At 55.3% G+C, this 10,105-nt stretch overlaps 1 long non-coding RNA gene across 1 annotated transcript; it reads right to left on the bottom strand.

The window, feature by feature from the left end:
• On the bottom strand, window positions 1-7,054 carry LOC116937518 (uncharacterized). The gene is made up of 3 exons (XR_004401993.2): window positions 6,335-7,054; window positions 1,548-1,775; window positions 1-175 (listed from the first exon to the last, which is right to left on the bottom strand). It is a non-coding gene; the product is annotated as an uncharacterized LOC116937518 (long non-coding RNA).
• Between the last annotated feature and the right edge of the window lie 3,051 nt (window positions 7,055-10,105).

Here is a 10,105-nt window from a genome sequence, read left to right on the forward strand (position 1 = left end):
CTTCCCCTCTTATTCCTCCCGTTTGACCGACGAACCCAAGTTGATTGGGGTGCACTGCTGACATTTCTGCTGCTGCTGTTGTTGTTGACGCTGCTGCTGCTGTTGCTGTGTTGCTGTGAGCGGAGCTTGCCGTGTGAATGGCATCCCAGTGATCCTCCCGTTCGTACGGCGCCGCCTGACATGAGAGAGAGATGAGAGACGAGACGCACACAGACACACACACAGACAGACACACACACAGACACAGACACACATACACACAGACAGACACACACACAGATACACACACAGAAACACACAGACACACATACACACAGACAGACACACACAGACACACGCACACAGAGACACATACACACAGACAGACACACACAGATACACACACAGAAACACACAGACACACAGACACACACACACAGACACACACAGACAGACCCACACACACAGAAACACAGAAACACACAGATACACACAGACAGACACACAGACAGATACACACACAGAAACACACAGACACACAGACACACACACAGACACACACAGACAGACCCACACACACAGAAACACACAGAAACACACAGATACACACAGACAGACACACAGACAGATACACAAACACACAGACATACAGACACACACACAGACACACACACACACAGACAGACACACACACAGACACACACACAGACAGACACACACAGACACAAACACAGACAGACACACACATACACGCACAGACAGACACACACAGACACACACATACACGCACAGACAGACACACACAGACGCAGACACACACAGATACCGACACACAGACACACACACAGAAACACACAGACACACAGACACACACACACAGACACACACAGACACAAACACAGACAGACACACACACATACATGCACAGACAGACACACACACAGATACACACACAGAAACACACAGACACACACACACAGACACACAGACAGACACACACACAGATACACACACAGAAACACACAGACACACACACACACATACACGAACAGACAGACACACACACAGACACACACACAGAAACACACAGACACACACACAGACACACACAGACAGACCCACACACACAGAAACACACAGATACAGACACACACACAGAAACACACAGAAACACACACACAGACAGACACACACAGACAGACACACAGACACACACAGACACACACAGACACACACAGAAACACACAGAAACACACAGACACACACACACAGACAGACACACACATACAGACACACAGACACACACAGACACACACAGAAACACACAGAAACACACAGACACACACACAGACACACACACAGACAGACACACACAGACACACACAGAAACACACAGACACACACAGACAGACACACAGAAACACACAGACACACAGACACACACACACAGACTGACACACACAGACAGACACACACAGACACAGACACCCACCCCACACCCACACACCCACCCCACACCCACCCACACACACCCACACACCCACCCCACACCCCGTCGTCTCGCTCACCCCGGTGTGCCCGTGGCGTCGATGCCTCGCGCCTCGCCACCAGTCAGGAGATGGGGACCTTGTACGAGACGCTGGGCCGTCTGCGGAGCCTCGACAGGCGGCTCCCAAGGCCGCCGCGAGGCCCCCGGCGCCCGAAACGCGTCGAGAAGGCGGCCATGCGGCGCACCGCGTGGCCTCCCGCCCGGCGCCTCGCCACGGTCACGTGACCGCGTACACGTGACGGGGCGGCTGTGACGTTCGGTGGGGGGGGAGGGGGCGTGGTGGGGCACCACGGGGCAATGGCGTCAGCGGGGCGCGTGCGGTGGCCGTCAGCTGCGTCGATGAACGGAGGCACACAATGCAAAGGTCCCCCGCGTAGCCTACGATGGAGTGTAGAGGCAAGTGCTGCTCATTGGAGAAGACAGTGGGCGGGTGGAGTTGTTGAGTGGGTGGGTGGAGTTGTTGAGTGGGAGTGTGAGTGGGTAGGTGAGTGGGTAGGTGAGTGGGTAGGTGAGTGGGTAGGTGAGTGGTTGAGTGGTTGAGTGGGTGGGGGAGTTGTTGAGTGGGTGGGTAGGTGAGTGGGTAGGTGAGTGGGTAGGTGAGTGGGTGGGGGAGTTGTTGAGTGGGTGGGTGAGTGGGTAGGTGAGTGAGTGGGTGAGTGGTTGAGTGGGAGTGTGAGTGGGTAGGTGAGTGGGTAGGTGAGTGGGTGAGTGGGTAGGTGAGTGGTTGAGTGGGTGGGGGAGTTGTTGAGTGGATGGGGAAGTTGTTGAGTAGGTAGGTGAGTAGGTGAGTGTGAGTGGTTGAGTGGGTGGGTGATTGGTTGAGTAGGTGGTTGAGTGAGTTGATCATTGGGTGAGTGCTTTAGTGAGTGGCTGAGTGAGTTGGAGGATACGTGGTTGGGTGAGTGAGTGGATGAGTGAGTTTATCATTGGGTGAGTGGTTGAATTAGTGGATGAGTGAGTTTATGATTGGGTGAGTGCTTGAGTGAGTGGGAGGGTAAATGTAGCCTACAATAGAATGTAGGGGCAATTGCTGTTCTTGTCATAATATAAGGTTATTGCCCGAAACGTTACCCATTATTTCTATTTTTTTTTATTAAGTGAATGATTGAGTGAGTGGGGGAATGGGCGAGTGGTTGAATGAGTGGTTTAATGAGTGGTTGAGTGATTGAGTGAGTGAGTGGGTGAGTGAGTGGGTGAGTGACAGGGTGAGTGGGTGGCTGGGTGAGGGAGTGGGTTTGACCCCACCGTTCGGGTTCGACTCCACGGCCTGTCTCATGTTAACGCACCACATAAGTACCCCGGGTACACAAACGAGGTAGCTTACACCTTCCCAGCCACCGTGACGATGATGACGAGAGACGCAGACTCCAAATACACAGCAGCAGCAGCAGGCATCGTCAGGGTCGGGATCGAACCCACGACCTCCTGGATACCAGGCGAGGTAGTCAACATCTCCTAGCCACCGTGATGATGATGGTGGTGGAACCCACGACCTCCTGTACACCAGGCGAGGTAGTCAACATCTCCTAGCCACCGTGATGATGATGGTGGTGGTGGAACCCACGACCTCCTGTACACCAGGCGAGGTAGTCAACATCTCCTAGCCACCGTGATGATGATGATGGTGGTGGAACCCACGACCTCCTGTACACCAGGCGAGGTAGTCAACATCTCCTAGCTACCGTGATGATGATGGTGGTGGAACCCACGACCTCCTGTACACCAGGCGAGGTATCATTAGACCTCCTTTGCCAGTACCAAAATGTAATAAAAGGGTTTTTCCCCTTTTTTCTGGCAATAAAACTGAAACCTTTTTACGAGGATTCATATCTGGATTAACCACAATACCTGCAGTCAAAATGCAAACAAAAAACATACTATGATAATATATTGGCATTGTCCTTGAAACTGATTGGTCCACACCAAGAGATGGCTTTCTTTTGAGCCTCGACTCCCAATTGGGTCGAGGCTTGGAAAAAAGGGGAAAAACCCTATTCTTATATTTTGGTACTTGCAAAGGAGGTCTAATAATGATGTAGATGCTCACCCCGAGCCCTCATTACTTTGATAGTGGCATCGTCTTTGAAGCTGTGTGACGCCTTCTGGCGTCATCTGGTCGAGCACCAATTGGGTCGAGGCTCAAAAGAAAGCCGTCCCTTGGTGGTGACCAATCAGTTTCAAGGACAATGCCACAAATATATTATCATAGTGTGTTTTTTGTTTTGCATTTTGACTGCAGGTATTGTGGTTAAAGCAGCGACATGAATCCTTGTAAAAAAAAGGTTTCATTTTTGTTGCCAGAAAAAAGGGGAAAAACCCTATTATTACCAGGCGAGGTGGTTAACATCTCCTAGCCACCGTTATTATGATGGTGGTGGAACCCATGACCTCCTGTAGACCAGGCGAGGTAGTCAACATCTCCTAGCCACCGTGATGATGATGGTGGTGGTGGAACCCACGACCTCCTGCACACCGGGCGAGGTAGTCAACATCTCCTAGTCACCGTGATAATGATGGTGGTGGTGGAACCCACGACCTCCTGTACACCAGGCGAGGTAGTCAACATCTCCTAGCCACCGTGATGATGATGATGGTGGTGGTGGTGGAACCCACGACCTCCTGCACACCAGGCGAGGTAGTCAACATCTCCTAGCCACCGTGATGATGATGATAGTGGTGGTGGAACCCACGACCTCCTGCACACCAGGCGAGGTAGTCAACATCTCCTAGCCACCGTGATGATGATGATGGTGGTGGTGGAACCCACGACCTCCTGTACACCAGGCGAGGTAGTCAACATCTTCCTGGACACCGTGATGATGATGGTGGTGGTGGAACCCACGACCTCCTGCACACCAGGCGAGGTAGTCAACATCTCCTAGCCACCGTGATGATGATGGTGGTGGTGGAACCCACGACCTCCTGCACACCGGGCGAGGTAGTCAACATCTCCTTGCCACCGTGATGATGATGGTGAGAGAGAGAGAGAGAGACACGCAGACTTCAAATATACAGCAGCAGGCATCGTCAGGGTCGTGATCGAACCCACGACCTCCTGCACACCAGGCGAGGTAGTCAACATCTCCTAGCCACCGTGATGATGATAATGATGGTGGTGGAACCCACGACCTCCTGTACACCGGGCGAGGTAGTCAACATCTCCTTGCCACCGTGATGATGATGGTGAGAGAGAGAGAGACACGCATACTCCAAATATACAGCAGCATCAGCAGGCATCGTCAGGGTCGTGATCGAACCCACGACCTCCTGTACACCAGGCGAGGTAGTCAACATCTTCCTGGACACCGTGATGATGATGGTGGTGGTGGAACCCACGACCTCCTGCACAACAGGCGAGGTAGTCAACATCTCCTAGCCACCGTGATGATGATGGTGAGAGAGAGAGAGACACGCAGACAAATATAGAGCAGCATCAGCAGGCATCGTCAGGGTCGTGATCGAACCCACGACCTCCTGCACACCAGGCGAGGTAGTCAACATCTCATAGCCACCGTGATGATGATGATGGTGGTGGTGGAACCCACGACCTCCTGTACACCAGGCGAGGTAGTCAACATCTCCTAGCCACTGTGATGATGATGGTGGTGGAACCCACGACCTCCTGTACACCAGGCGAGGTAGTCAACATCTCCTAGCCACTGTGATGATGGTGGTGGTGGAACCCACGACCTCCTGCACACCAGGCGAGGTAGTCAACATCTCCTAGCCACCGTGATGATGATGGTGGTGGTGGTGGAACCCACGACCTCCTGCACACCAGGCGAGGTAGTCAACATCTTCCTGGACACCGTGATGATGATGGTGGTGGTGGAACCCACGACCTCCTGCACACCAGGCGAGGTAGTCAACATCTTCCTGGACACCGTGATGATGATGGTGGTGGTGGAACCCACGACCTCCTGCACACCGGGCGAGGTAGTCAACATCTCCTTGCCACCGTGATGATGATGGTGAGAGAGAGAGAGACACGCATACTCCAAATATACAGCAGCATCAGCAGGCATCGTCAGGGTCGTGATCGAACCCACGACCTCCTGCACACCAGGCGAGGTAGTCAACATCTCCTAGCCACCGTGATGATGATGGTGGTGGAACCCACGACCTCCTGCACACCAGGCGAGGTAGTCAACATCTCCTAGCCACCGTGATGATGGTGGTGGTGGAACCCACGACCTCCTGCACACCAGGCGAGGTAGTCAACATCTCCTAGCCACCGTGATGATGATGATGGTGGTGGAACCCACGACCTCCTGCACACCAGGCGAGGTAGTCAACATCTCCTAGCCACCGTGATGATGATGGTGGTGGTGGTGGAACCCACGACCTCCTGCACACCAGGCGAGGTAGTCAACATCTTCCTGGACACCTGTGATGATGGTGGTGGTGGTGGAACCCACGACCTCCTGTACACCAGGCGAGGTAGTCAACATCTCATAGCCACTGTGATGATGATGGTGGTGGAACCCACGACCTCCTGTATACCAGGCGAGGTAGTCAACATCTCCTAGCCACCGTGATGATGATAATGATGGTGGTGGAACCCACGACCTCCTGCACACCAGGCGAGGTAGTCAACATCTCCTAGCCACCGTGATGATGATAATGATGGTGGTGGAACCCACGACCTCCTGCACACCAGGCGAGGTAGTCAACATCTCATAGCCACCGTGATGATGATAATGATGGTGGTGGAACCCACGACCTCCTGCACACCAGGCGAGGTAGTCAACATCTTCCTGGACACCTGTGAAGGCGACTTGGATGTGCTCGTCAACACGGTCTCACCGCACACGTCTTGGAAGACGCCGACGCAGAGCAGCGCGAGGAGGAGCACCACCTTGAGCTCCATCTCCACGCTTGTCCTGTCAGAGGCACGGGGGTCGGAACGTCGGGACGGCGAGGATCCTTCGCACCCTGGTGCCGGTCGAGTGAGTGGCGATCGGCGAGTTCGACTCCGACTTTATATAGCACAGAGAGAGAGAGAGAGACACACACACAGCACAATACAAAGGTCCCCCGGGTAGCCTCTAACAGGATGCAGGGGGCAAGTGCTGTTAGCGAACAGCAGAAGCACCTATGGAAGAGACAAAGGTCCCCCGGGTAGCCTCTAACAGGATGCAGGGGGCAAGTGCTGTTAGCGAACAGCAGAAGCACCTATGGAAGAGACAAAGGTCCCCCGGGTAGCCTCTAACAGGATGCAGGGGGCAAGTGCTGTTGGCGAGAATTGACACCTGTGAAGGCCGGAACGGTACACGAGGGGGTGGGTGGCCAGCACCACGCCCGGCCGCCTTTGTCTCCCCCAGTGGCGAAGTTTACTACGAACCAGGTACTCATTTGAGGCTGAGTCGACCTAGGGGTGGCCCCGGTTCAGATAATCGTCACCGGTGGTGTTGGCCGTGAGCGGGAGTCGAACTCGGGTGGTCAGGTTCGTAGCGCAGCGTCGCGCTAACCACTGCACCCACCACTCCCCGCACACACAGACAAACACACACACACACACCAGTACACACAGATACACGTACGCACATACACACAGACACGTACACACACACACATACACACACGTACACACACACACATACACAATACACACGGACACACACACACGTACACACACACACACGTACACACACGTGCACACACACAGACACACACACACGTACACACACACACGTACACACACACGTACACACACACACATGAACACACACACACGTACACACACACGTACACACACACACGTACACACACACACGTACACACACACATGAACACACACACACACGTACACACACGTACACACACACACACACGTGAACACACACACACACACATGAACACACACACACACATGAACACACACACACGTACACACACACACGTGTACACACACACACATGAACACACACACGTACACACACACGGACACACACACACACGTACACACACACACATGAACACACACACGTACACACACATGAACACACACGTACACACACATACACACACACATGAACACACACACACACACGAACACACACATACACACACACATGAACACACACACACACGAACACACACGTACACACACACGGACACACACACACACGTACACACACACACATGAACACACACACGTACACACACATGAACACACACGTACACACACATACACACACACATGAACACACACACACACACGAACACACACATACACACACACGTGTACACACACACACACACACGAACACACACATACACACACACACGTACACACACACACGTGTACACACACACGGACATACACACACACGTGTACACACACACAAAGGGTCAATCCTCAACAAGGCGCGTGCGTGATCCCAATATCTCAGAGGGCTTCCTCGCACTCGCGGGGTCACGCCGGCAGACGACGGGGAGACAAAGGCGGCCGACCCCTCCCCCCCGTGCCCCCCCCATGTCCCTCCCCCATGCCCCCCCATGCCCCCCCCCACATGCACTCACCATGCCCCCCCCCATGCACCGCCTCCCAACCCCCAATGCCCCCCCCCTCCCCATGCCCACCAAACACCCCCTCCCCATGCCACCCTCCCCATGCCCCCTCCCCACCCCCCATGCCCACCCCCCATGGCCCCCATGCACCCCCTCCCCACCCCCCCTCCCCACCCCCCATGCCCCCCATGCACCCCATCCCCATGCCCCCTCCCCACCCATCATGCCCCCCCCCCAATGCACCCCCTCCCCATGCCCCCTCCCTACCCCCCCTCCCCACCCCCCATGCCCCCTCCCCACCCCCCCTCCCCACCCCCCATGCCCCCCCCACCCCCCCACCCCCCCCACCCCCCCTCTGACGTCACACAGTGTGGATGGAGCTGTCCAGTCGAGTTTGTTTCCGCCGCCGTGCCACGGGAGGAGAGGCAGCGCGCGGGCCAACAATGGAGCCGGCTCCGTTTCCTCTGCGTGCTACCTGCGGGCTGTAGCACACACAGACAAAGGTCGCCCGTGCAGCCTCTGGCAGGGCTGTAGGGGCAAGTGCTGTCTGTGTGTAGCCTCTGGCAGGGCTGTAGCACACAGAGACAAAGGTCCCCCGTGCAGCCTCTGGCAGGGCTGTAGGGGCAAGTGCTGTCTGTGTGTAGCCTCTGGCAGGGCTGTAGAGGCAAGTGATGTCTATGTAGCCTCTGGCAGGGCTTGTAGGGGCAAGTGCTGTCAGTGTGGAGCCTCTGGCAGGGCTTGTAGGGGCAAGTGCTGTCTGTGTGTAGCCCCTAACAGGGCTGTAGGGGCAAGTGCTGTCTATGTAGCATCTAACAGGGCTGTAGGGGCAAGTGCTGTCTGTGTAGCCTCTGGCAGGGCTGTAGGGGCAAGTGCTGTCTGTGTGTAGCCTCTGGCAGGGCTTGTAGGGGCAAGTGCTGTCTGTGTGTAGCCTCTGGCAGGGCTTGTAGGGGCAAGTGCTGTCTGTGTGTAGCCTCTGGCAGGGCTTGTAGGGGCAAGTGCTGTCTGTGTGTAGCCTCTAACAGGGCTGTAGGGGCAAGTGCTGCCTGTGTGTAGCCTCTGGCAGGGTTGTAGGGGCAAGTGCTGTCTGTGTGTAGCCTCTGGCAGGGCTTGTAGGGGCAAGTGCTGTCTGTGTGTAGCTTCTAGCAGGGCTGTAGGGGTAAGTGCTGTCTGTGTGGAGCCTCTGGCAGGGCTTGTAGGGGCAAGTGCTGTCTGTGTGTAGGCTCTGGCAGGGCTTGTAGGGGCAAGTGCTGTCTGTGTGTAGCCTCTGGCAGGGCTGTAGGGGCAAGTGCTGTCTGTGTGTAGCCTCTGGTAGGGCTGTAGGGGCAAGTGCTGTCTGTGTGTAGCCTCTAACAGGGCTGTAGGGCCAAGTGCTGTCTGTGTGTAGCCTCTGGTAGGGCTGTAGGGTAAGTGATGTCTATGTAGCCTCTAACAGGGCTGTAGGGGCAAGTGATGTGTGTGTAGCCTCTGGCAGGGCTGTAGGGGGGCAAGTGCTGTCAGTGTGCAGCCTCTGGCAGGGCTGAAGGGGCAAGTGATGTCTGTGTGTAGCCTCTAACAGGGCTGTAGGGGCATGTGCTGTCTGTGTGTAGCCTCTGGCAGGGCTTGTAGGGGCAAGTGATGTCTGTGTGTAGCCTCTGGTAGGGCTGTAGGGGCAAGTGCTGTCTGTGTGTAGCCTCTGGCAGGGCTGTAGGGGCAAGTGCTGTCTGTGTGTAGCCTCTGGCAGGGCTGTAGGGGCAAGTGCTGTCTGTGTAGCCTCTGGCAGGGCTGTAGGGGCAAGTGATGTTTGTGTAGCCTCAGCCAGGGCTTATAGGGGCAAGTGCTGTCTGTGTGTAGCCTCTAGTAGGGCTTGTAGGGGCAAGTGCTGTCTGTGTGTAGCCTCTGGCAGGGCTGAAGGGGCAAGTGATGTGTGTGTGTAGCCTCTGCCAGGGCTTGTAGGGGCAAGTGATGTCTATGTAGCCTCTAACAGGGCTGTAGGGGCAAGTGCTGTGTGTGTAGCCTCTAGCAGGGCTGTAGGGGCAAGTGATGTCTGTGTGTAGCCTCTGGCAGGGCTTGCAGGGGCAAGTGCTG

Source organism: Petromyzon marinus, chromosome 66 (assembly GCF_048934315.1).
Source record: "Petromyzon marinus isolate PM22_M1 ecotype Great Lakes invasive population chromosome 66, UKy_Petmar_22M1.pri1.0, whole genome shotgun sequence".
Lineage (NCBI taxonomy): Eukaryota > Metazoa > Chordata > Hyperoartia > Petromyzontiformes > Petromyzontidae > Petromyzon > Petromyzon marinus.